Raw genomic sequence first — 23064 nt, 5'->3', positions numbered from 1 at the left:
CTTGCTTTGCCCCTGGTTCTCCATCTCACTCACCCTGTGGGACGCGCCCATGAAGATAAAAGCCACACACCTGGTGCTGTTGTGCAGGCGCCAGCCGGGTCTCAGAACGGAAACAGGCCACCCGTCAGCCTTCAGACAGCAGGGAGACGGGGCAGAGGTTCACTCCCAACGTGGAAGGCAGCCGTGCTCTCTGCATAAAGAGAGATACGATCAAGTCAGATTCACCCGGGTCTTGGCATCATTCACTTACCTAACATTTATTGATCTATAGGCAGGGTACCAGGAGTGAAGGGAGGTGGCAGAGAAAGGGAGTAGAGAATGGGAGAAATAGAATGAAATCTAATATTTAGCCCAGATATGAGAAAAATGCACCTCTGACGACTCAACCTCAAAATAGTAGGTAGAGGGCTTCCCTGGTGGCGCAGTGGTTGGGAATCTGCCTGCCAATGCGGGGGACACGGGTTCGAGCCCTGGTCTGGAAAGATCCCACATGCCGCGGAGCAGCTGGGCCCGTGAGCCACAATTACTGAGCCTGCGCGTCTGGAGCCTGTGCTCCGCAACAAGAGAGGCCGTGATAGTGAGAGGCCTGCGCACCGCGATGAATAGTGGTCCCCGCTTGCCGCAACTAGAGAAAGCCCTCGCACAGAAACGAAGACCCAACACAGCCAAAAATAAATAAATAAATAAACTCAAAAAAAAAAAAAAAATAGTAGGTAGAGTCGACTTGGAGCACCCAGGACAGACAGTGGGCAGCCAGTGAACCAGTGTTTCCAGGAAACACGCGGAACTCCAGCACCTGCACCGACTTTCTAGCCTCCTGAATCTGAGCCACTGACTTAACCTCACTGAGCCTCAGTGTCCTCATCTGGAAAATGGGAGTAACACTACTGCCTGCCTCCAAGCATTGTTGCAAAAGTAGGAGATGATCCAGGTGACGCCCCCAGCACAGTGCATGGCACACAGGAAGTGCTGATTAGGCGGCCCCCCTTCTGATACTCCATAGGAAGCCAGAGGAGGGAGTGACCCACGGACTCTGACTCTTAGGAAAGACCTCCCGGAGGTGGCAGGCGGCCAGCTGGCCCTCAAAGGGGAGAGGGCAGTTCTCCACAAAGCAGCACCCCAGGCCTTGTCCTGGTGGTCCAGAAACTCAACTGGCCTCCTGCCAGGGCCTCATTTCTAATAAAAACCTGATAGAGACCCTCAGGTTTGTTGATATGTTTGCTTCTCATTTAGACTCCTAGCAACACTGTGGGAGTCGGGACTTTAAAATCGTTTGGATTTCAACAGCATATCCCTGTCGGTTACAAAGTTGTAATTCACAACCCGGCTCCTCGCCCACACTCAAAATATTCAAGCTTAAAATTAATTTGGTTTTGAGATACGACACCAGGATATCATCAAAACAAAACAAAACAAACAAACAAACAAAAATCCCAGTCCAGTGAATATACTTAGAATTTAGGCTATAAAGGGATTTCAGCTTGACAAGAGCCGGACCTTCCCATCTTGTGCAGTAAAGTTCCAAAAATGCTTAGCAAGACCGTATCATACATCCAACGTACACGCCGCAGAGATAAGGCACCAAGAAAGAGGATGGTGATGATGGTGGTGGTGGTGGTGATGTGATGGTGACATGATGACCACGCAAGAGGAGGAAAGGGCAGGCTCAGGGTTGGTTTTGAGAAAGGGATCCGGGTAGGTGAAGAACGCTGATCCATCAGTTCACATCAGGGTGAGTCATGAACGTGGGCCTGAGACCTGAGACAATGCGCTTTCCCCGCTTCTTCAGATTGAGGGGTTCAGAATAGGCAAGCTGTGGATCTCCAAACCCAGAGATCTGTCAAAAGGATTTACTCTGGAGAAGATCATCGACCCCAACATAACAATTTTAGGCATTATCTTGAGCTTGGAAAAGGTTCAAACAGTCGTTAATCCAAATAAGCAAGAATCTGTAACAACATTATAAATCCACACACCTCCTGTTTTACCGAACGCCACACGTGTCCCTGCCACTCGCTCCCTGGAAACTGGCACGGCACGTGTCCTGGCCCTCCCTTCCTTGGCCTCACAGTCAGGTTTGCAGGATGATTTGCGAAATCACCTCTTGAAGAAAAGCCTCATTACCCAGTGACATGTTGTAATCCCAACCAATGCTTCCAGAAAAGTTTCAATGTCCATTACATTAGCTAACCTTAAAATTGAATACAAATCCATTTTAATCAATATGTTGTAATAAATAGATATTAAGGCACATGGCACTAATGTACAGGTAGACTAATTAAAGCGCCAGCATTTGCAGCACTCACATACCTCAATTTTCTCTACAAAATCCTTATTGAACCACTACCTTAAAAAAAAATAATTGCATTTGCAATTAGAAACACTGAAGTTACATTATCGATTTTCTGCTAAAAACCTTTTTAGTAAACAAGCACAAACTACATTCATTAAATGTAAGTGCTTGGAGCTATGGTGTGAAATTCAATTCAGCCATTATCATGAATTACACTGATTATTGCTGTAATTATTTTCTCTTGGATACAACCGCATTTCTGTCCCTTGCTAGTTCTGTTGGACATATAACCATGTTCATTTTATAGCTAATAATACTCATCTGTAGTCCCAGCAATTACTATCACTTATACAAATCATCAAGTTAAGCTCCGGGTACCTAGTAAGATTCAAAAAAATTAAGTAAAACATCCTTTTTTTACCCTTTAAATAACTAATAGCATTAGAGAACAAGGAAAATTACAGATGTTAACTGATTTACATTGCAAGCTTTAATCTCCTGTACTTGACTTGTCAGAAATTTCTGCTGTCCTAAGCACACATTTTGAGAAGAAATCCACCAACAGACTTTTTTTTTTTTTTTTTAGAAATGAACAGTCGATGGATTGGATTACGGGTCTGAAGCATTCTCAGGAAGGAAAAAAGCCATGATCATTTGGTGTGTTCAACAAAATAGATTCTGTATTTTAATCAGAGCCAAAAAAATGGCCTTGCATTGTATGTGTTTGTTTGTTTAGGTGTCTTATTAACTAAGCAGATTTTTAAGAGAGAACACTCCACTTTAATTTTTCCTCCAGAGGCAGCTGTAGCTTTCCACAGTTTTTAAAGTGAATCCTCCAGGCAAAATAGATGTTTTCAAAGGAGACCTCCTTTTCTCCCCTGGGGTGAGGGCACTGCACAGACAGGGCCAGGGTAAATGCATCTGGGCATATTCCCTCAAAGTGAATATGATTTCTGGGGCTTCTGGTGGGGAACCACCTGCATGGGAAAACTGGTGGGGAAGAAAGAGGGAAGTCAGAGAGTGTGATCTTTTAAAATGTGTACGTGCATATGTATATAGCGATGGAAACGGCATATTTCATGGCAAGAGGATTTGCAGACTATGATCTCCGGGCTGGGGACAGAACCCTCACCCACCAACCCGAAAGGCCCCTGTCCCACGTGCCAAGACCACGCTCCAGGGCCCTGACTTGAAGACCTCGTTCACAAACAGCAGAATCACTTCCTCCCGTTAAGTTTAAGAGCGCTTTGGGAAGTGGGCTTCCTGGGCCTCCTTGCTGAGCACACCTTGGCCACCCTAGCATCCTGGATTTATCTTTGTACTGCCCTCCCCCCTGGGCACTGGAGGGCCCAGCTCTGGGTGAGACCCTGGGGTGAGATGTAAATGAAGCAGTGACACCCAGGTGGGAGACCTCAACCCCAGCAGAAAAACAGAAGACGCTTTCATTAGGGGCCTCACCATTTCCTCAATAAGCAATGTTTTTGATTCGTATTTTATATACCTCGTTTTATTTTTTTAGGGGTGGAGGAGGGAGGTACATAGCTTATAGAAATTCACAAACAAAATTTTATCAATTAAGAGAGAAAAAGTTAAGTGGGGTGTGGTGTGGAGTGGAACTAGGTTCCTACACCCCTCCAAATTGCTAAAAGCTGGCTGCAATTTTGGCTCAGAGCTTCCTGGTGGCCAAAGCAAGATGGAAAACACAATCTTATGGATATAAGATTCACTGTTAGCAAAAGAAGAAATGTAAATTTAAAAATAAGTAAAAATCTTTTAGTTTGAAAAGAAAAATATAAGCAAAATCTGATGTTAAGATTCAGAAACCAAGAACTAAAGGCACCTTTTTTAAAAAATCAGATATTACTTCTTTCCTAGATTTTTTTGGTTTTTTATGTAATATAAAACTCTGAAGAGCATCCGTTGAAATTCTGATGCTAATCTTAACTATATGGAGAATTAAAAAGCAAGAAAACAGGACAAAATCATATTGTCAACACATCTTAAAAGCTGAACAGCTGGAAGACAGTATGTTTAACCACAGTTTAAAACTCTAAATTAGCTGATTTACGCCATCATTTTGAGATCATCAGAATTTTCCCAAAGGTGCTAAATGAATTTTCTGACCATCGTTGGCCATTTAAAGTATTAATTGATATCATGCATTCAGTGTAAAGAAGTCACTTTGCTATTCTAAAAGAAGTATTTAAGGATCTTTTTTTAAGGAATAACTTTTGCTTCTTCTACTATCTGCGAAATTACCAGCAATAATTGAATATGGTTTGAAATGTTCAGAACTTAGAATTCTCAGCACCCTCCTTGTATCTATTTTAAATAAATAGGCTTTTTTTTTTTTTTTAACCAATGTGATTGGGAGTAATGATATACAAATATCAAAGGAACCAGTAAAAAGAAGAGACAAGTGCCACTCTAAAAACAAGCAGAAGCATGTACTCTTGACTTGCACCCCCAGGGAAGAAAAGATTTTTAAAATGTTAACAATTTGGCTATATCCGGTTGTCTGTCTGGCTTGGGTGCTTCCTGGGGAATCACATTGAAGAATTCAATAGGCAGGCTTGAAAATTCAGAAAAGGGAAAATTAAATTCCTAGAGATAGTCAAGAATATCGTATTCATAAAGAGCCTTTTCCGCAGGAGCTTGGAAACGTGTAATATAACCTTCAAAGTAAAAACGGTTTGTTGCATTAGTTCTGCTTAGCTGACCATGAATACTAATTGCAGGAAGAATTAACTGTGCCCAGTACCTGGGGGCAGGAACACACAAAAGTGACCGGGGAAGGCAAACAATGGAAAAGGTAAAAATGAACATCCACACCCCCATTCAACTCAACATGATCTGCAGCAAAACCCTAAATTACAATGAAGCCAGTATCTGCCTCTCGCCCCTCAGAGATTAGAAGAAAAAAGAGAGGCGGCTGCAGAGAGATTGGGTTTTGGGGGTAAAAATAATCCATGCTTTTGCTCTCATTTCTCTTATTCAACCTTTCTTCTTTGCCCAGTTGTGGCAATTCCTCCACAGGGTCAGGAACTTTATTCTCTGGGTCAAGTGTCCCATTTTGCAGGATATCACCATGTGAGAAACAACTGGTTGGTGGAAAGAAGGCTTTGGGGTAAGGATGGGCTTGAATATGAATTTCAGCTCTGTAATTTACTAGCTGTGTGAACTTAAGCAAGTCACTAAACCTCTCTGGGCCTCAGTTTCCTCATCTATAAAATGGGAACAATAGTGCCCAAATCACAGAATTCTGAAGATAAAATGAGAAAATATTTGTCAAGTGTCTGGTACATGAGAAATCCTGAACGCTACCCTCTGAATATTTCCCACAGACACAGAAGCTGCTAGAAATTCTTGCAACACACTCAGTATCCCTGCCCCTTCCTGGAAAGAAGAGCCTCTACCCCACCCCTAACCAGAGCTGATTGGCCAAATAAAAGCACCTGACATAGGCTCAACCAACCAGATCCTCTCTCCCTGGAATGTGAAATTGGGCCTGAGGTTGTTAGGGACGGGAGCTGCGTGGTGGTCACTGGTGCTTTATGTCATGCACTAACGTGAGAAAAAGTCAGTGTGTCCTCATATAGATCAGATCCCAAGAGCTGATTATTAAATCATAGGGAGTTTTTCGAGCCAAAATTGTTAATACAACCATTATTAAAAATTAAATTATATAAACTTACGTGTAAATAAATTATGTTAATACAAAGGTAATGAATACTCAACACTCATACTTCCTAATTATTTCCTCTTATTTTATATTATTATGATGAATTTACATTTTATTTTATCTATGCTCTTGAGATTACTTACATCCATGTATCTTCACGGTGGAAACACTATATACAGTGGTGCGCTCCTGGGCATCTCTGCCCAGCTCCACCTTCGTGTCGGCAGGTTTGAATCAGCCACAGTGGGAGTATTTACACCATGGCGATTGGAAAACACTCCAAATCAAGGCTTTTTTCCCCTCCAGAAAGCTGGTTGTTAGACATTTACCAGAACAGCAATGGAGAAAACTTCTAAGTAGATGGGGGAAAAGTGAGGCAGTGGCTACAGGGAGCAGAGACAGAAGATGTGGAGAGAGTACAGCAAGCTTTCCGATTCCCAAGGCCACTCCTTTGCAGAGGTCGAGCTGCACTGATCTCAGGTTCCAACAAAACACACACACACACACACACACACACACCCCCGTAGCCTTACGGTAAATTCCTTTGTTAGGCTGAAACTAGCCCATGTTGGTTTCTGCATTCCAGTCTTAACCAATGAATGGGACATAAAATCAATGAGAACATTGCACTGTCTCTTTTGGGGTCATTTTAATCTATTCTTAGCTAAGCATAATAATGAAGCCCTAATCACTGGTCAGCCATTGTTGAGATTTTTTTTCAAATCTCTGTATAACATGCCATGTATCCTGGAGATATTCCTGCTGTTTCTTGCTCATCACCAAGAGCAATGGTGCATGAGTCTCAACTGGATCCCACAGGCCCTTTGTGACTCCCCAGCAGTGCTTGGTGCTGCTCAGACTGACTTTTATGTAACTACTCCAAGCTGTGCGTTAACTACTGTGACACCGCACCAATGATCCAATTAGGCCTTAAATGTTTACTTAAGAAAAGGCTCTGTTCATCAAAAAGATTGGGTGGCTGGTGGGAAACTAGAACATTTGGTGTACTAAGTGATACGCGAGCTGGCTTTTCACATAGCAGGCAGGCCAATTAGATTTTCCAGGAAGATAAAAATGCTTTTAATCTTGAAATTTCCTTCAAAGAAGCAGAAACTCCAACTGCTTGCTTGTTTTCCCCTTTTCTGCCTCCCTCCCACTTCCTCCACACCTCTCTTTGATAAATTTTCTTTCTTTTTAATAATGGCTTCCTGTCCAGTGAAGTCTGCATCCTCTTCAAATCTGTTGGTGTTCAAGGTATTGAAATGGCAGATGCTCCCTAAATGGAAAAGAAACGGTACTGACAGAAACGCATTCAGAGTGGTTCTCCGCAGTACGTTTGGCAGGTGAGATATCCTGGCGTCTGCACAGAAAAGTAAACTTGAACACAGACAGCCCATGAAGTACACGTGGTGATTTAAAAATTTATTGCCAGCTCTCACACATCTCCCACCATTAACTAACGCCTTCTGAGAATCAAGGTGATGGCTAAAATGTTCATCTCAGCAGCTGTCTAACAGATTCAAGTTCAGCTTCCTATCTCATCGAAATCCTAAACGTGGACTTCCCTGGTGGCACAGTGGTTGAGAATCTGCCTGCCAATGCAGGGGACACGGGTTCGAGCCCTGGTCTGGGAAGATCACACATGTCGTGGAGCAACTAGGCCCGTGAGCCACAACTACTGAGCCTGCGCGTCTGGAGCCTGTACTCCGCGACAAGAGAGGCCGCGACAGTGAGAGGCCCGCGCACCGTGATGAAGAGTGGCCCCCACTCGCCGCAACTAGAGAAAGCCCACGCACAGAAACGAAGACCCAACACAGCCAAAACTAAATAAATAAATTAAATAAAGTGTAAAAATTAAAAAAAAAAAATCCTAAACATATTCAAATTGCTATTTGCACATATGCCTGAATCAGGGCTTGGAAAACAAGTTATTTAACCTGCCATCTAATCTATCCAATAATCTGAAAACAGGTCGGTCCACATGGAAATTGTACATAAATATTTGAATTCATAGATGACAGTCCATTCCTCAAGAGTCATGAGGAGGACCACAGTTAAAAACATCTATTCAAAAACTCACTTCTTCCCTTCAAGACTTACCATTACTCACATATGTTTTCTACCCTGCTGTAATTTAGGTTTTTCTTTATGACAAGGGTCAGCAAACCAGCCATAGCGTGAATCTGGCCTGTCACCTATTTTTGTCTGTCCTGAGAGCGCAGAATGGTTTTCAGTTTTACATAGTTAAAAGTTTTTTAAAAATCAAAAGAGAGTTTTTCACATATGAAAATTTTATGAAATTCGAATGGGACGCCAGGGGACCCATTAACATTTGGTGAACAAACGCATGGATTGTCAGGAAATGTGTGTTGATGGCAACTGAACTGGAATAGATTTGTCTCCACCAGTAAGCCACCGGGTAATACGTTATGACCTTCCTGTGCCCAAGCAGAAAAGCAAGAGAGCACGGCCCCACCCTCAAGGTGCAGAGATCAACACACCCGAAAAAAATTAGTGAAGAGTAAAAGTAAATGACGTAAAGAATTCCTTGCCTCTCCCTACGCATGACCCCTCTGTTCCCTGTATGTTCCCCCATCACGGCTCCTGTTGCTGTGGGGAGGCATTTATCTGTCTCCTGGGCTGGAAATAGTCATTCCTTTAGAGACCACTAGCTAGGACACAGTGCCAAGCACTTCACACACAACACTTCTTTTAATCCTCACAGAGACCCTGTGAGGTAAGAGCTTTCATTATCCCTGTTTTGAGGGTAAGGAAACTGAAGCACAGAGAGGTTCAGTAACTTGCCTAAGGTCACAAAGTAAGTAGCAGAGGCAGGATTCAGACTTTCTGAAAGAGTCTGGCTTCAGAGCCTGAGACCTGGAATGTTACATTATAATGTAGCCATTTATATGGCGAGTGCTTTTGAAGCTGGTTCATGTCTTGGTCATCTTTGTATCATCAGAGCCTGGAACATACCAGCATTCCTCATAGACATTGCAGGATCGGTTCCCGATCACCGCAATAAAGCAAATATCACAATAAAGTGAGTCACACAACTTTTTCGGTTTCCCAGTGCATAAAAGTTATGTTTACACTATTAAGTGTGCAACAGCATTATGTCTAAAAAAGCAATGTACATATCTTCATTAAAAAAAATACTTTAGGGCTTCCCTGGTGGCGCAGTGGCTGAGAATCTGCCTGCCAATGCAGGGGACACAGGTTCGAGCCCTGGTCTGGGAAGATCCCACATGCCGCGGAGCAACTGGGTCCGTGAGCCACAATTACTGAGCCTGCGCGTCTGGAGCCTGTGCTCTGCAACAAGAGAGGCCGCGATAGTGAGAGGCCTGCGCACCGCGAATGAAGAGTGGCCCCCGCTTGCCGCAACTAGAGAAAGCCCTCGCACAGAAACGAAGACCCAACACAGCCATAAATAAATAAATTAAAAAAAAAAGAAAGAAACAACAGTGAGCAAACAAACAAACAAAAAATACTTTATTGCTAAATAATGCTAACCATCTTCTGAGCCCTCAGCAAGTCGTAATCTTTTTGCTGGTGGAGGGTCTTGCCTCGATGCTGACGGCTGCTGACTTACCAGCGTGGTGGCCGCTGAAGGCTGGGGGGGCTGTGACAGTTTCTTAAACTAAGACAACAGTGAGGTTTGCTGGATCTCTTGACGCGTCCTTTCACGAACAATTTCTCCGTAGCCTACAAAGCCATTTGATAGCATTTTACCCACGGTAGAATTTCTTTCAAAATTGGAGTCAGTCCTCTCAAAACCTTCCACAGCTTTATGATCTAAATTTACATAATATTCTAAATCCTTTGTTGTCATGTCAACAATCTTCACAGCATCTTCGCCAGGAGTAGATTCCACCTCAAGAAACCACTTCCTTTGCTCACCCATGAGAAGCAACTCCTCATCTGTTCAAGTTTAATCATGAGGTTGCAGCAATTCACTCACATCTTCAGGCTCCCCTTCTAATTCTGGTTCTCTTGCCGTTTCCACCACATCTGCAGTTACTTCCTCCACTGAAGTCCTGAACCCCTCAGAGTCATCCATGAGGGTTGGAATTAACTTCTTCCAAACTCCTGTTAATGTTGACATTTTGACCTCTTCCCATGAATCACGAGTGTTCTTAATGGCATCTAAAATGGTGAATCCCTTCCAGAAGGCTTTCAATTTACTTTACTCAGGTCCATCAGAAGAATCACTATCTATCTATGGCAGCTATAGCCTTATGAAATGTATTTCTTAAATAATAAGCCTTGAAAGTCAAAATTACTCCTTGATCCTTGGGCTGCAGAATGGATGTTGTGTTAGCAGGCACGAAAACACCATGAATCTCTTTGTACATCTCCATCAGAGCTCTTGAGTGACCAGGTGCATTGTCAATGAGCAGTAACATTTTGAAAGGAATCTTTTTTTCTGAGCAGTAGGTCTCAACAGTGGACTTAAACTATTCAGTTGTAAACGGATGTGCAATCATCCAGGCTTTGTTGTTCCATTTGTGAGCACAGGCAGAGTAGATTTAGCATAAACCTGAAGGGCCCTAGGATTTTCAGAATGGTAAATGAGCATTGGCTTCAACTTCAAGTCACCAGCTGCATTAGCCCCTAACAAGAGAGTCAGCCTGTCCTTTGAAGCTTTGAAGCTAGACATTGACTTCTCCTCACCAGCTATGAAAGTCCTAGATGGCATCCTCTTCCAATAGAAGGTTATTTCTTCTGCATTGAAAATATGCTGTTCAGTGCAGCCACCTTCATTAATTCTCTCAGCTGGATCTTCTGGATAACTTGCTGCAGCTTCTACATCAGCACTTGCTGCTTCACCTTGCACTCTGATGTTATGGAAACTATTTCTTTCCTTAAACCTCATGAATCAACCTCTGCTAGCTTCAAATTTTTCCTCTGCAGCTTCCTCACCTCTCTGAGCCTTCACAGAATTGAAGTATATACACTATTATGCATAAAATAGATAACTAATGAGAACCTACCGTACAGCACAGGGAACTCTACTCAGTACTCTGTGGTGACCTAAATGGGAAAGAAATCCAAAAACTAGGGGATATACGTACATGTATAGCTGATTCACTTTGCTGTACAGCAGAAACTAACACAACAGAGAAGAGCAACTATACACCAATTTAAAAAAAAGAAAGAAAGAAATGGAGGAAGAAAGAAAGAAAGAAGAGAGTTAGGGCCTTGCTCTGGATTAGGCTTTGACTTAAGGGAATGTTTGTGGCTGGTTTAATCTCCTATCCAGGCCACTCAAGCTTTCTCCATATCAGCAATAAGGCTGTTTTGCTTTCCTCTCATTCGTGTGTTCACTGGAGTCGCACTTTTAATTTCCTTCAAGAACTTTTCCTTTGCATCCACAACTTGGCTAACTGTTTGGCACAAGAAGCCTCACTTTGGGCTTATCTTGGCATTTGATTTGCTTCCTCACCAAGCTTAGTCATTTGTAGCTTTTGATTTAAAGTGAGAGAAGTGCTTCCTTTCACTTGAACACTTAGGGGCCACTGTAGGGTATTAATGGGCCTACTTTCAATATTGTTGTGTCTCAGGGAACAGGGAGGCCTGAGGAGAGGGAGAGATGGGGAAACGGCAGGTCAGTGGAGCAGTCAGAAAACACACATCTATTGATTAAGTCTTATGGGCAAAGTTGGTGGTATCCCAAAACAACTACAATAGTAGCATCAAAGATCACTGCTTGGGACTTCCCTCGTGGTGCAATGGTTAAGAATCCACCTGCCAATGCAGGGGACACGGGTTCGAGCCCCGGTCCGGGAAGATCCCACATGCCACGGAGCAACTAAGCCCGTGCACCACAATTACTGAGCCTGTGCTCTAGAAATGAGAAGCCCGCGCACCACAACGAAGAGTAGCCCCCGCTTGCCGCAACTAGAGAAAGCCCACGCGCAGCAACGAAGACCAAAACACAGCCAAAAATAAATAAATAAAATGAAAATAAATACATTTTTTAAAAAATAGATGGGTGCGAGTTTAACTTAAGTCGTAGTATAATTTAAGTGTAATCTTAGTATAATTTAAGTCATGGAGGAGAACCAAGGTGCCCAGGGCAGGTGTGGAAGTGAGAAGCAAAGAACCGAAGACAACACCCTGCAGACCACCAGCCTCCAAGGGATGGAAGAGGAACACGCTTTTGGTTACAAGTGACGGAATGGTCAACTCAAACAATAATATAAATTCATGAAATTGGAAAGTCCGGAGGGAATCTCTGGCCTGGGCCAAGGCCTGATCCAAGGACACAGCCAGGTCTGCAGGGACCCATTTTCTTTCCATCTCTCTGCTCAGCTTCTGCCAGTGTTGTCTTCATCCTAAGGCTGGTTCCCAGAGCTATACCTTTCCTCAACAAAGAGAGAGCGTCTCTGCCCCAGCACAAGTCCTGAGCTTCCTTCCATGTGGACTGGCTCAGATGGATGCCTGCTTATGAATCAGTCTCCCTGGCCAGGGGCATGGAATGTGCCGATGGCCTTAACCCAGGTCATGGGCTCTACCCTTAGAACCTGGGCTGGCATCAGCTTTCCCAAACCTCAAGAATCAATGAAGTTAGAACTGGGAGAGAGAGAAAGGGGCCACCAACAAATGTCCATTGTCAGTGAACTCTCAGGAAGGAGGCTGAGGTGGACCACCCTAGGGCTAGGAAGAAAACCAGCAGACAATGATGGTTCAGAAACCAGGGAGGAATGAGTTTCATAAAAGAAGTTGTTACAAGGGCTAAGTGCCACGGAGTGGTCAAATAAAAATGGGGATTAGAAAGTACCCTGGGTCTTATGACGAGGAAGGTAAGAACCTGCTTATCAATCAGTAAATACTTATCAAGACCCCAAGCCATGTCAGGCCAGGTATTGGATCCTGGGATAGAGTGGCAACCGGGCTGGGCTAGAGGCTCGAGTCTAGTGGGACAGGCGACAGCTAAGTAGGCACGTATGTAAGTACGATAATAAAGGAGACGTGGGAACGAGCAGCAGGGACACTAACACAGACTTGAGGACTCAGGGGAAGTTCCCCAGAGAAAGCAGCAGGTAACCTGACGTTGGAAGGAGGAGCAGGAGTTGGGCAGGCGGCTAGAGGGGTGGAAGGGGAGTCGCGTTCCAGGCAGAGGAAGAGCACGTGCAAAGCTCAGAGATACGCAGAGCTGCATGAAGCTAGGTGTGGCTGGAGCACAGAGGCCGACTCCACCGTGCTCTCATCCAGTGCCCTGTATAAAACAGGTCAGAGTCCTTGGCACACCTCCAGAGGCCTTGCCCCGCCCCCCAGGCCAGGAATCGCTGCTCTTCAAGCAGGGTTATAAATCAACCCGTGGTGTCTCCATCTTGTCTTAAGGATCCCAAGGGAGGCCTGATCTAACATCTTCCTGAAGGAAGGATATGAAACACATTTGACTGGAAGCTTTGGGAGGACAGCGGTTGTCATCTGTTTCATTCACTGCCATTTCCCAGGTCTGAGACATGGTAGGCTCGCAATGAATAACTGTGGAATGAATAAAGGAAGCAAGCAAGGAGGAAGGATACCACTGACCTCCCTGCCTGAGTCACCTTTCTGGTCACCCCATCAAAAGTAACAACAAATAACACAGGTTAGTAAACACACCTGGTACTTACATTATTCCTAAAAGGTCACAAGGTACCCTTAAAACCACCTGTCTGAGAATCAATGTCAAAGCTTTGGGGAGTCCTTCCCTTTGTTGTAAGTGTGCCTCCATTCATAATTCAGCCTCAGAGGAGGCAGGTGATGGGGATGGGAGAGGACAAAGATCTCATCTCTAAGTGCCATCTGACGCCTACTATTGCCACGTGCTTTTTTCTACCAAATAGGTATATTGTACCTTGAAATGGAGCTGGTCAGGATCTCTCCACCTTCCATTTCAATGAGGCTGTAGTTTAACTGGAAGTAGAATAACATTTACATATATAATCATCACACCTCAACAAGAGGTAACTAAAAGCTTCTTATGAATGCATATCCTGCCACCTTGGTGTGGGTTTCATGAAACATCCTTAACGCTGGCTAATTTTCTGTATGGGTGACATCGATAGGCTATATCAATGAAAAACTTTGTTAAATTAGAGTATGTGTCTGGGGCTTAAAAGAGATCCTGCTATAAAGTGTCAGTTTCTCATATTTAGAATGAAGCTGCTCATGATCCTATGCATAATAATAATTTGTGTACAAATATTTAGTGCTTTTCAGGCTCCTTCAAACAGTACTCTCTTGTTTGAACCCTGGAACACTCTGCCAGGTACATAGGGGGAGACATCAACCCTCATTTATCAGAGAGGAAAACAGAGGCCCGGTGAGGTGAGGTGACCTATCCAAGGTTAATGGAGTGACCAATGCCAGTTCTTAATCCCATACCCTTTCTACCATTTCATGTGATAAGGCAATACATCCTATGGTTTTCTAGAATTATTGTTTGCCAAAAGTTTGTATCACTTAGATGCAGAGTGACATTCTTAGCAAAGAAACCATAAGAGATGTGTATAAGATATTCGTTGCAAGACTTCATGAGAGAGAGAATGCTAGAAGGACCATGGCTCAGAGAAGGGCCTCTTAAGATTGGCTGCCTGGGTTCAGATTCAGGGTCTGTCACTAACACCTGAATGAACCATGGACCAGTTCCTTCATGTCCCCATCCCTGATGGACATGTGGGGTCATCTCCATTCTCCCAGGCTTCCATTTAGGGGTCCTAATGGGTACAAGAACCCCGACTCTAATGCCAGCTCCCAGGGGAGCAAAAGTGATCGAAGCTAAGCCAATCAATTCATTCTGTCCTTCAGGCCATGTCATTGATTCAGCCATGCCCATGTCACCCCAGCTAGTCCAATCAGAGGGAACCCCAGGACTCCTGCAGGGAATGCTGGGACAAAAACCTCCCACTGGTTGTGAACCAGGAAGCACAGAGTCCTGGGAGCTGCAGCAGCCACCTTGGATCCACAAAGGGGATCAGCCTTAGGAAGAAGGTGACAATCTGGAAGGCAGAGCAGACACGTGGAAAGAAACTGGGTCCCCGATAACGCTGTTGAGACTCTGACTCAAACCTGCCCTTAACTCCGGATCTTTCAGTTTCTTGAAATAATATATTTTAAGCCAATTTGATTGGGTTTCCCAGTGCAACCAAAACCATCCTAACCGATTCGCCCAAGTCTCCGCAACTGCAGAAGAGCAATAAGTAATAACAGTCACCTTCCTAAGTCTGCTGTGAGGCTCAGAGGAGGTACCACACAGGAACTCTTGGCACCGTCCTGCTCCTGACAAGCCCGTTACCCCACCTGCGGACAGGTAGGAACATCTCACTTTTTCTCACTGTGACGTCACTGTGACGTCTGGGTCTTTGTGCCAAAAAAGCCAAGTCTTTCAAAGATAAATATCACATTTAGCCTGAGGGCCCCAGACAAACCACACTTACCCACCGTTTTATGCACGGGCTCAGTTAGGATGTGCTACTTTGAAACTGTGCTATGTTAGAAATGCTGTAGCAGGAGGGCAGAGCTATTTTGTCATCATATTGCTCGTCACTTCTAGGCGTTTGGTGATTTTACTACCTTTTTCCCAGTATCCCCTGGGTGGGTGTCCTTAACCTATTATGTAATGATATTTCAGGGTCTGGGAGATAAATTGCTCTCTGCGTAAAATATGGCAGTGGATCTATACCCCTAAGCTCCGATAATTAGTTTTTAATGTAACTACAATTCTTTCGAGGAGATGTTTCTGCGCTCTAAAATCTTCTTAAAAGCATCCCTTAGGCTGAAATTAAGTTGGAAGGAGTGTCATGGAGGCCTGTGGCGAGGGGCGAGTTGGGCTCAGGTTACCAGGCAGCCCTCCGTGATTCATGGGCCTCGGGCAGGGGGAGGCAGGCCCTCCTCTCACCTCCGCGGCCAGGCCCGCTCTGGCTCGCAGCTGCCAAAGCATCACCCAGCATGACGCCCAAGTACTGGTTACAAATGAGGAGGGTGGGGACTCAGAGAGGGGGAAGAGAATGGGGGGCGGGGCACCTCCCAGGGCCTCCCTTTTCACCCTATCAAGGAGTTTTCTCTATCCCAACAATTGTGGATTTCTCTTCTGTTAGGTCAAAAGCACCTATTTCGGTTAAGGCATTTAAGATCACAAGGGACCGCAGCCAACCTGTTCCATCAGATTCCTTCTGGAAGTGCTTCCCAGCTGTGGATTCCCAGCATCCTCCCCGTCCTTCCCCACCCTGCACGCATGAGCGCCCTCCCCCTTCGTTCTGGTATTCTCAGAATTAGGGCTGTGTGTGCTCTGCAAAGACACACTAGCTACCCTGTCCCGAGGTAGCGCCACGGCAGACGGAGGGGTCCCCTAGCTGGACCATCTAGAGTGATAGTGCCACCAGCCTCTAGGCATTTAACCCTTCGTATGCTTAACTGGTTACATAAAGAACAGCAAATGGGAACCAGCATAAACATGAAGACCCAGAGAGCACAGGATACCATAAAATGCGAAAGTCTCTGCAAATTCCAAAGTAATTCCAAGTCCCCAGATGTCCAGCAGATCTATAAAAACATTTCCTTTCCCTTGGCCTGGAGGTAACCTTAGAAAACATTTTAAGTGGTTTAAAAATAATACAAGTGGGTGATTTACTTTGATCACTGGATACACACGGAGGCCCTTTCCCTCCATGTGGCAGGGGATAGGCAGTCCTGGCAGCTCCCGTCAAGGTGGGCTCTGGCTGTCAGGTCAGGGAGCCTACCTGGCGGGTGAGCCAAGGCTCAAGCGCTGAAGGCTTGGTCCCTCCTCGTGGCGGGAGGTCTCGTGGTCTTGGACAGATTCCTGGAGGAACTGGAATTCCTCGTCTCCCCATTTCCTTGTCATTTTCTTCAGTGCCTTGGGCTGAAGGCCATCGCTGGGGGTGAGCGCTAAGGCTCAGGAGGTGCTCCGGGGCTCCCCCTCCACCTCAGCTGGGCCGGGCTTGCAGCTCTCCCCCTTCTCCCCTGGGCTGCTCAGCGCAGCCCGGCTCCCCTCCCCCAGGAGAAGCCACACAGGAGCTCCATCTCTGGTCCACAGTCAAGTCCCTCTCACCTCCCCCAAAGGAAGTAAAGCAGCCGCGAAGACCACTGGAGGAAAACATTTCAAAAATGGTAACATCCAGTGTCATCAAAGAAGGAAGGTGGGGATGAGCCCTCTCACATGCACGGATGGGGGGGCGGCAGGCGGAATGTTTTGGAACTGGAGGCTGACAGAACAGGCGCAGACCCTGGCTCCACCACTGACTAGCTGTGTGACCTCATGCGAATGACTTGACCCTCCCAACCTCAGTTTTCTTATCAATGGAATGGGAAGTGGTGACAGAGTCACTCCGTCTTCCTGTTGGGAGACTCGGAAGCGGGCCTGACAGAGTAGCTGAATCTCTTCTTACTTCTGGAGAGCAGTTAGTGACGTCCATCCCTCTGACCCAGTTATTCCGCTTCTAGGACTGTTTCCCAAGGAAATGACCAGAAATGTCACATAAAGACTCGTGCACAAGTACACTCGCCTAAGCATTATTTAAAGCAGGAATAACTAACTGGAAATGAACTGAACAGCCAGGAATCACGACTGGCTAAATAATTCTGGCACATCCACGTGTCAGGACACCGTGCAGCATGGTGTCCCCAGAACAGCACCACGTGTAACCAACAAAGGAAAGCGTCAACTTGCACTCAAAGTATTATGGGATATCTCTGCACATACAACCGAGGCAATATTTCAAAAAGTAAAACGTCCGTTCATCGTAATTATTAATAATAAAAGTCAGTATTAATAACAATAAAATTTATTAGTAACAATAAACTTGGATAAAAAACAAATTTATTTCCTCACAGTTCAAGAGGCTAGAAGTCCAAGACCAAGGTGTCGGTGGGTTTTGCTTCTTCTGAGGCCTCCTTGGCTTGCTGGTGGCACCTTCTCACTGTGTCCTCACATGGCCGTCCCTCTATACACGTGTGCCCCTGTGCGCCTTGATTTGCTGACTACTTACTCTGTGTTTGAGATAAGGAAGCTCTACACTCGACCTCATTTTACCCTCACAAGAGGTGGGCACCATTATTCCTTCTCACATTTTCCACAAGGAAACTGAGACTCAGTGAAACTGAGCAACTTGCCCAGCATCATACAGCCAGCCAGCGGCAGAGCCAGGATTCGAGCCCAGGTCTGAATGATTCCCAGGTCACTCTGCAATTCAGTTCCCTAATTGGATTGCTTGGCCAGCTCACCAGCTGAGACACTTCCCAAATCAGAACTTCAGAGAAGAATAGGCCCTCCAGGCGACAGGATCCTATCGTCTCCAGGGAAAGGAGAGTCTAGAAGAGCTAGTTTCTCATCTAATTCCACCCAGTAGCCCTTACATAGTTTTGCCAATGTGATGATGGAATTGCTTTAGTCAATTCTGAAAGTAAAGTAGAAAATCTCTTACTGTGAATTATGCCACAGATGACATCGACACGTGAGAAGGCCAGTATAGATTCTGTACAGAGCAGACAGGAGTGATAGACAGCATCAGAAACGTCCTGAAGACCAGTGTCCCCATCTGTCTCGCAGCACCCACACTGACATGCACAACGTTTCCATGGGCGTTCTCTATTTGCAACAAGGGAGAAGACAGAGTCCAGAGTGTAGCCAAATCCCAGAGGACCAGCCGTCCCACCACCTTTTCTCAGAGCTGATGGCTGTCCACCAGCCACATGACACTCAGTTCAGAATCATGACCCTGGAGTCCTAGGCCAGTGGTTCAGAAGCCTGGGTACACCTTAGAATCACCTGAGGAACCTTTAAAAATACAAACACCAGGCCACACCCCAAACCAATTAATTCAAAACCTCTGCGGATGGAGCCAAGGCACTGAGAATTACTTCATTATGATTCCAACTGATAGCCCAAATTGAGAATCACTAAAACTTATTAAAGTAGAATTCAAAAAGTTCTCAGAAAAGATGAGTTTGACAATCAGTTCAGGAAATATGAGAGGCCCCGAAGAAGTCAGCCCTATTTATGCAATCAAATTGTTCCCAAAGGGGAATTCCCTGGCGGGCCAGTGGTTAGGACTCCGCACTTTCACTGCCGATGACCCAGCGTCAATCCCTGGTTGGGGAACAAAGATCCTGCAAGCTGTGCCTCGTGATCAAAAAAAAAAAAAAAATTGTTCCCAAAGAGAAAGGGAGAAAAAAATGTAACCAAAACCAAAATGAAACAATGTGTTGTAGTCCCACAGGAGGCTGTGAAGCTAAAACTTAGAAAAAACCCTGCAACAAAAAGAGGTACAGAGCAAAGGAGAAAAACACGCACATAAAGTATGTCCTAAACTTATAAGAAAGACTCACTGTTGGTCACTGAACATAAAATGGGCGATGCTTATAAAGCTGTGAGGACAGAGGCTTGGACCTTTTGTTGACTCCTAGAGTTGGACAGCAACACGGAATTCATCCAGCCTCTCTGTCAATGAGGCCCATTCTCATATTCCCCCATCCATGGAAAGAATTCCCCTCAAAAGAAAAAGATACCTTGTGTGTTTCTGGCTCTATTTGGAACCTAAGGGAGGAAATGAACAATAGTCACATCACTTGGGTAAGATGGATAATAGGACTCCTTTCCATCTTAAAAGAAAAAAGTGACCTTCCAAAAAGAAACAGTAAATTATTCATGGTTAACAAGTAACTGAGGCCCAACATAGGTGAGAAGATTGTATGAAAGCTCAGGATCAATCAAATTGGCTCAAGCCTCTAAGCCCAAATAAATACATCCGGAGATAAAAGAATTTGTGGATTTAATCTAAGGACAACTGTCAGCATTCACTGGAAAACAGGTTAAAACTGGAAACCTAGAGAGGGACAAACACCACTGCCATTTTCAAATAAAGTTGTATCCTAGAAACTTGGGGTTGATGAACTTTAATTTACACCTTCACAAAATCCTTACATGAATTAATAAACAGATGGCTGGTCCAAATTGAGGAAAGGAAGGAAGGAATGAAGGAATGAAAGAAGGAAGGAAGGAAGGAAGGAAGGAAGGAAGGAAGGAAGGAAGGAAGGAAGGAAAGGAGGGAGGGAGGGAGGGAGGGAGGAAGGAAGGAAGGAAGCATTCATTACCAGCAATCAACATGAACTTACTCAAGAATTCACTCCAAATAAACACAGGGTAGCTAGACAGGTAGATCAGGAAGAAACACAGAAATGGTACTATGATATATCACTAATCTTCCTTCGTAGCCTTATGATGAGGACACACATCTTGTGCCTTGATGATAGTAGATGGTGAGGTGAACACCCAAAGCCAGAATCCTGGTCTCTCTATCATTCCCAGCCTTGGAAGTTCCTGGTGGTGAATGTGGGAAGGTTCAACCACCTGGGCCCACCCTCGTCACAGTGACATCATTTTTTTTTTTTTTTTTTTGCCATGCTTCGTGGCTTGCAGGATCTTAGCTCCCCGACCAGGGATCGAACCCATGCCCACTGCAGTGGAAGCACTGAGTCCTAACCACTGGACTGCCAGGGAACTCCCACAATAGCATCATCTTTTTTAAATTTGACATGTCTGTCTGTCTGTCTACCTATCTATCTGAGGCAACTTTAGAAGGTACGCAGAATAGGTTATTAAAAATAGAATCAGGTCTAAAAATCTTGTATGTTCCGGTATAATGTTATAAGTCGTAATTCTAGTTATTACTTTAAAATGTATATCTCAGAAATTAAAAAAAAAAAATAGAATCAGGGATTTCCCTGGAGGTCCAGTGGTTAAGAGTTCGAGCTTCCACTGCAAGGGGCTCGGGTTCGATCCCTGGTTGGGGAAATAAGATCCTGCACACTGGGCGGCACGGCCAAATAAAAAAAAAATAGAATCAGAAAATCAAAACCATGAAAAGGAAGAAGAGATGTACATTCTAACCAGAAATGTTTCCAAGAGTGAGCATTACATTTGACTCTGAGCTTCTCAGCAGCCGAAGCAAGAAGGGAAGCGTGACTGGTTTCATTGCTGCTCATAGAAAGACAATGCAGTTTTATCTTGGTACCAGATTAAGAGAGGAATCTATCAGCTGGGACCTCACACAGGATACGTACAGCAAGCATATCACAGCAACGTCTTCAGTGAGGGTACCAGCAGGAAACATTCGGCACACTCAGTTTGGGATAATTTGCAGAGAATTTAATAAAGGGACTCCTTCCAAAGGTATGAGCAGGGTGCAGGAAGCCACAGGAGCAGTGCAATACCCTGGGGGGCGGCTGCTAGTGTTGGGGCTATTACACCCCAGGCTGGCAGAGACTACAGAGGGATGCAGTCAACTCAAGGCAACCTTGCAAAAATGGAGCTCTCCTCCCACCCTCCAGTCTCCTGCCAATGCTCCCCACTGAGCTCAACGAGGAGTCAGAAGGAGCCCCTCGGAGGCAGTCCACACAGGGCGGCCTCCTGGGGCACAAGGCAGTGGGGAGAAAGTCAAGGAGTGGATCTGGAGGGGTAAAGAGCAGAGAACTGGCACAAGTGGTTTTACAGAAAGTATAAACAATATTTGATAATATTGCTTTTCATATACAAAAAGAGAGAGAAATGAATATTCAACATAATTCAGAAAGGACATTCTACAAAGCATATGCTAATATGATTTGGCATGTCACTTTATGATGATGTGACACAATACAGAAAGTAGAATTTAGAACTCCCAGAAGATTAGATGGACTGTGTGTCCTTTATGTTTTATTCTAAAATTGATACTTCCCTTTTTGTGGGGGGCGTCATTAAAGCGGACCTAGTATGCTGATGTGTTCTTTTGGTGGCTGAAGAAAGATCTGTAAGCTTTAAATCCCAAAGGGACAAGTGGCAGGGTGGGGAGAACAGTCTTCCTGACCAGTGTTTTGCCCAGATCAAAGACCAAGGATCTCAGAACCATTCATCTGAGGAGTTGTGAAGGGAAACAGGAGTTGTATTTAGAGAAGACAATTCACGGGAATATAATAACTGCCTTCAATATATGAAAGACTGTCTTTCAGAAAAGAGAATGTCCAGATCTCTGTGTCATTCCAGAGGACAGAGCCAGGACCAATGGTAGAAAGAGATCAATTGCAGCTCCATAAAGGAAGAACTTTCTAAGACTTCAGGCTACCAAACTAAGGAATGAGCTTCTGCAAAATGGGAGATGGCCTCATATTCCTGCAGCAGAGGCTGCAGGTAGATGACAAAGGGATGAAGACAGAGGCCTGTGCTTGTGCTTTACTTTCGTCCAAGCTCTTTGCTGTGTGCTTGACAGGCATAGATGCCTTCACTCTACTAAGGATGTACTGGTATCATCTCCAATTTCAAAAAAGAAGACCAGGGGCTTCCCTGGTGGCTCAGTGGTTAAGAATCTGCCTGCCAATGCAAGGGACACAGGTTCGAGCCCTGGTCCAGGAAGATCCCACATGCCGCGGAGCAACTAAGCCCGTGTGCCACAACTGCTAAGCCTGCGCTCTAGAGCCCGTGAGCCACAACTACTGCGCCCACATGCCACAACTACTGAAGCCTGCACGCCTAGAGCCTGTGCTCCACAACAAAGAGAAGCCACAGCAATGAGAAGCCCATGCACCACAGCAAAGAGTAGCCCCCCACTCACCGCAACTAGAGAATGCCCGCACGCAGCAATGAAGACCCAACGCAGCCAAAAATAAATAATAATTAATTAATTAATTAATTTTTAAAAAGAGAGAGAGAGAAACAAGGATATGCTTGGTAACTAACAAAGCCCAGATTCAGCACTGCCTATCCAACTCCAGAGCACATGTGTTTAAGTAGGCTGCCCATCCCCTTCTGCCCTAGAAGGGATTCCTACTTTCAGTGGAGGGTTAAACTCAGTATGCAGCCTCTAAATTTCTCCTTACTCCCCAACTGAATATAATTATGCTAAAATCCAGGGACCCTCTTGAAGGAATTATAAAAGGTGAGATCCTTGTAGCCTGGGGTGACAGGAAAGACCTTCAGTCTTGTGGGAGGGGCTGATGTGAATGCAGGTAAGAGGGGGAGGACATTCCAGGTGAGGGCACTGGGGAGAGGAAAGAGGCAGAACCAGAACAAGAACTGGAGAGGAATCTGCAGTGGCTAGAAGACCAA

The 23064-nt window shown here is 45.0% G+C and overlaps 1 pseudogene; it reads right to left on the bottom strand.

The window, feature by feature from the left end:
• Window positions 1–9483: 9483 nt before the first annotated feature.
• LOC137767211 (tigger transposable element-derived protein 1-like) lies at window positions 9484–15919 on the bottom strand (annotated as a pseudogene).
• Between the last annotated feature and the right edge of the window lie 7145 nt (window positions 15920–23064).

This window comes from Eschrichtius robustus, chromosome 7 (assembly GCF_028021215.1).
Source record: "Eschrichtius robustus isolate mEscRob2 chromosome 7, mEscRob2.pri, whole genome shotgun sequence".
In the NCBI taxonomy this organism is placed as follows: Eukaryota; Metazoa; Chordata; class Mammalia; order Artiodactyla; family Eschrichtiidae; genus Eschrichtius; species Eschrichtius robustus.
This window is presented reverse-complemented; position numbering and strand designations above follow the sequence as displayed.